This window comes from Helianthus annuus, chromosome 1 (assembly GCF_002127325.2).
Source record: "Helianthus annuus cultivar XRQ/B chromosome 1, HanXRQr2.0-SUNRISE, whole genome shotgun sequence".
NCBI classification, from domain to species: domain Eukaryota; kingdom Viridiplantae; phylum Streptophyta; class Magnoliopsida; order Asterales; family Asteraceae; genus Helianthus; species Helianthus annuus.
In genome coordinates, this window is record NC_035433.2 from 122,360,124 (window position 1) to 122,365,603 (window position 5,480).

At 38.0% G+C, this 5,480-nt stretch overlaps 1 pseudogene; it reads right to left on the reverse strand.

The window, feature by feature from the left end:
* Positions 1 to 4,593, reverse strand: LOC110929757 (annotated as a pseudogene).
* Between the last annotated feature and the right edge of the window lie 887 nt (positions 4,594 to 5,480).

Below are 5,480 nucleotides of genomic sequence, written 5' to 3' on the forward strand. Positions count from 1 at the left end.
TCATGACATGTTGAAATTAATACTGATATTCTTTATGGATCTACAAATGGGGCAAGTGTTAACAAAGGAAGCACATCCTGTGCACAGGCGCAAATGCCTCCAAGAAAGAAGCAATACACATGATTCTCCCTGCCCACACTTGTTGCACAATCTGGTTCTAATGCTGCTACAATCATCATTCTGGTTCTGGTGCTTCAGGTTGCTTCGTAAGGCGTTGGCGGTAGCTTTGTTTTTTGAGCTAATTCTCGCCAGATTTGATTCTCCACGCACAGGGATTTGACTTTCTCTTCTAACGCCCAATTCAATTTGGCGATATTGAGGATTTATTCTTCTTTGGCTCTCAATCGCTTTGAGATTCCTTCCTCAACAACAGCGATTATTCTCCTTGAATTTCTCTCTTCGATGTGAAGTCTCACTTTCTCCATCTGCGTCAGAAATATCTGATCTCAGCAACGACATTCAAAAATGAAGATGATGGAGAGATTATTTATTTCCTGATGAGCGATGAATTGGTCGATATCTAACTGTTGTTGTTGGATCTGCAAAAAGATGTCTTAATCGAGAAAGGTATACGGAACAATGTTATGAAATGAGGGATTTTTAGGGTTTTTAATAGAAAGGTGGATACCGTGAACGAGAGAGAAAGGAGGGATTTTTAGGAGTTTTTAAATAAAGGGCATTATAGTCATTTCACATCAACTTAACCGAGCAAACTAACACCCATCCATGCCAGGGACTATCCGAGAACTAAAGTGCAAAAGTTAGGGACTATAGCTGTAATTTTAGAAGTGTAGGGACTATAGGTGAAAACAAAGCAAACCACAGAGACTATCCAGACACTTTTCTCTTATTATTTCTATGAATATTTTCTACTATTATTCACCTATTTCACATCAACTTAACTGAGAAAACTAACACTCATCCATGCCAGGGAATATCCGAGAACTAAAGTGCAAAAGTTAGGGACTATAACTGTAATTTTAGAAGTGTAGGGACTATAGATGAAAACGAAGCAAACCACAGAGACTATCTAGACACTTTTCTCTTATTATTTCTATGAATATTTTCTACTATTATGCACCTATTCACGTTTAGACTTTTTCATTAACTTGTGTTAATCTATCTACTATAATAAAAGAAACTAACTTTTGGATACGTGTCATTCATTGAAGGTATTCTCAAATCTATACTTATCTTATATTAACTAAATAAATAATAAATTAATATTATTAAATCTTAACATACTTTAATAAAATATTATCCTCAAATCTAAATTGTTAATTTAATATATTTTTAAAACAAATACCTCTCTTTCCTACTTATCTTATATATTAAATATATAAGTAATAAATTAATATTAAATGTTATCCTGATTTATTAAAAATATAAATTTTTTTATTATTTGATATACAAAATTATATTTATTCAACTCGTGTAAAACGCGGGATTTTTAAAAATATATTTTTTTTTATTATTTACTATACAAAGTTACATTTATATAACCCGTGTAATACACGAAGTTTTTAAAAATATAACTTTTTATAATTTGCTATGTAAAATTAGGTTTATTCAACACGTGTAATACACATGGTTTTTTTAAGGATATAATTTTTTATTGTTTGGTAGATTTTTCAGCCCGACTTACACAAGTTTTTTAAAGATACGACGTTTTTAGTATTTAATATATAAAATTACATTTATTTAATCTGTGTAATACACATGGTTTTTAAAGATATAACTCTTTTTTAGATCTATTCAACACGTGTAATATACGAGGTTTTTAAGGATATATATTTTTTATTATTTGGTAGATTTATTCAACCCGATTATACACGAGTTTTTTTAAGATACGACGTTTTTAGTATTTAGTATACAAAATTACATTTATTTAATATGTGTAATACACATGGTTTTTAAAGATATAACTTTTTTATTAGTTGATATATAAAATTACATTTATTTAACCCATACAATATACGAGGTTCATAAAAATATAATTTTTTATTATTTAATATATAAAATTTCATTTATTCAACACGTGTAATACACGGGGTTATAAGTTACTACATGTTAAATAAAAAGCAAAAATAAATTCCTAACTACCCCTCCCTCTTTTTTTCATTATACACCACCCCTCCTTACTATATATAGTCGAACCCAACTTCTTCATCGGCCTCTGATGAACCCTATCTCAACCGTATATATTCGACCAATCATATTTATGACAACCATGGGTCTTGGCAATTGTTTCAACAACCTAATTTGGGTCAACAAGGTTAAGTGTTGTTGTTAGATTTTTATTATACAATGTATCTATAGATTAATAAGCTTCGTCATTAGTGTGTCGTTACCATCACATAATCATCAAGGTCGGATCAAAATTTGGTAACACTTCATTGTTGGTCAGTTCTGTTTTATGCATAATGGAAAACATGAAAACATACCTTTGATTGCATCAGTACAGGCCAGCAGAGAATCCAGATATAGATGCAGCAATAGTGTTTGACATAGTTGTCAATTTGGTCTGGTTCCTCCTTAGGGTGCAATCTAATGATGGTGACTAAGAAAACCGAAAAGGGTATCGGCCGTAGGAGAGGGAGGTCGAACATTATGATGTTATGGCTAATAGGGTGTCTGATTGTGTAACTGTGTAACCCCTTAACCTCCATATAGTCTCCTTATATATGCACCCAAGAGGAAACCCTAATTAGTTAATAAGGGTAATTGGACCCATCAACAATTACCAACTAATTATTTAATAGGATTGTTATATATTTTGATCCATATAATGTAAATGATTATAATGGCTACTAGATTAAATATAAAATAAATATATTTAATCTTACATTCATCGTGTAAGAATGTATTTCAAAGAAATATATTAAACTAGTATTAAGCCCCTGCGTTGCAGCGGTTGTCATAAAGTGTGTTAAGCAGTAGCAATACTATACCATTGTCAGCGACCACCAACACTGGAAAAACTCGTAAAAATAAAATAAATAAAAACGGGAAAAAAATAACGCCGATGGCGCCAATGATGAAACACAGGTTAACACTGAGGTTAATCTGTGGGTTATTTCTGCTGTGGGTTCAACCTCTTTCCTGACTCGTGACAATAGCTTGAATCCTGCAAAACAGTAACACCGTTAGCCTCGTTAAGAGGGGGAGATGGGGGTTTTCCCTCTTAACCAGGCTCCGGCGTGAGAATAAGTACTGTTCTGAGAGAATAAAACAGTGTGTGTATAGAGTGAGTGAGGAGAGTAAAAGATCCTGAACCTGAATGATGAAGGGTCCTATTTATAGCCGGAGGGTGAAGAAGGGAGGAGCAGCTGTGCCAGCTGTGGGCGCGCGCCAGCTGTCCGACCAAAGGGAATATCCTCTTGGTCTGCTCTGTCACGGCAGGTGTAGTGATACACGTGACGCTCTTACATTTGCACATGCTGGAAACCTTGTACCGGTGTTGTCAGCTCTGCCCCCTGATTTGCCGCAGGCCTGTGTGGCGTTCTACGAGTGGTGACACGTGTTGTCCTTTTTGTCTGATATAGCATCTTTGGTGCCACCTGCAGATCTTCCAGAAGTTTCTAGAAGCTTCTGGATTGCTTTGCTGATGTGGTCGCCATGTATGCTCAAAAGTGGTGTGGTCCCTGCCATGTAGGCAGGGAATTGGGACCATACCTCTTCAAGTCCCCCCAGTCCAGTGTGCCTTCTAGTTGAGTTGATCGTCTAGGAGTGATTCTGGACTTATAAGAGTAGTGGTTTTTATGGCGCGTGCAGTTTGGTGATTTTTATAAAAAGTGAGTAAAATGGACGCATGGCGCATGGGTTTTGGCCCTTTGTAAAAGGTGAGCCAAATGGACGCATGGCGCATGGGTTTTGGCCCTTTGTAACAAGTGAGCCAAATGGACGCATGGCGCATGGGTTTTGGCTTTTTGTAAAAAGTGAGCCAAATGGACGCATGGCGCATGGGTTTTGGCCCTTTGTAAAAAGTGAGCCAAATGGACGCATGGCGCATGGGTTTTGGCCTTTTGTAAAAAGTGAGCCAAATGGACGCATGGCGCATGGGTTTTGGCTTTTTGTAAAAAGTGAGCCAAATGGACGCATGGCGCATGGGTTTTGGCCCTTTGTAAAAAGTGAGCCAAATGGACGCATGGCGCACGGGTTTTGGCCTTTTGCAAAAAGTGAGCCAAATGGACGCATGGCGCATGGGTCTTGGCCCTTATTGCTTCCTTCTGGTGGAAGTTTTGTTGACTTGGGGAAGGTTTTGATGTGACTGTCTGATGTCTCTGTCTTATCGGAGGTGAACAGGCGCCTTTTCAGTTACTTTCTGTCACGTCGTCAGGCCCTGTTACCCATGCTTCCCGAAAAAAGAGGTGACGTCTTCTCTCTCTTCCGACGTGTCACTCCCCTATTGCTTGCTTTTCCTAAACTCTGACGGTCCCTTACCCATCACATTAAATGCGATGGGTATAAATATGAGGCGGTTTCTCCCTCTTCTTCACTTTTTCAAATTTTCCAAGTTTGGTTTTCTCCATCTCTTTCGTTTCCTTCTTCCGTTACTCGGGTATTTGTTTAACCTTTCGTTATCGTCGTCATGTCTGGTACAAATCCTACTCAGAAGAAAAGAAAATATAAAGGTAGAGCTCCTCCTGGTCCTGACCAGGCAGTCATTGGATGGAAAGAGGAAAAGTTCAATAATCTTGTTCAAGGGATGGGTTTTCGCCCTGAGTGGGGAGCCCAATATCCCCTTGTTGGTTCCACCGCCCTGGATGCTCCTCCGGGTTATATCACTCTATATGCTGCATTTTTCCGAGAGGGTAGCTTTAGGCTTCCGATTACGAAGTTTACTACCTCCGTGTTGAGGAATTATGGGTTGCATATTTCGCAGATCAACGCGATTGGACTTCCACGTATTACTCATTTTGAGTATGTTTGCAGGGCTTACCGTATCGAGCCGACGTTTGAGATGTTCAACGTCTTTTATAGCGTTACTTATACCAGTGGGTTTTATTCGTTCCAAGCGCGGACCGGTGTTGCTCCGGTGTGTTCTGTTCCGTTGAAGAGTTTGCACGATTGGAAGCAAAAATTCTTCTATATCCGTCGTGGTGTGATTCCGGTGGATATGCATTATCGGTTGGTGAGTGAAGGGATTCCAAAGGTTGATGTTATGGGGGATTATGCCGCACAAGACTGGTATAAAAAGATAACACACAAAGCAACTGCCATTTCTCAGTTGGAGGAGATGGCTCTGGTTGGTGCCGGAATGAGTTTGCTGTGGGTACCAAAGAATCCTCTGGGCCAACCTGTTTATAGCTATCAAGGCAAATGTACGTTATTTTTATAAGTTATTTCTGAATCATCTTTCTTTATGTTTGTCATATTTTTATGTATTTTCTCTTAACTTCTTTTCCTTTTGCAGTTGGTTATAGTTTGATAAATGTTTTGGACCCGAAGGCGGCGGGTGCCGTGGTTGAAGTTATTCA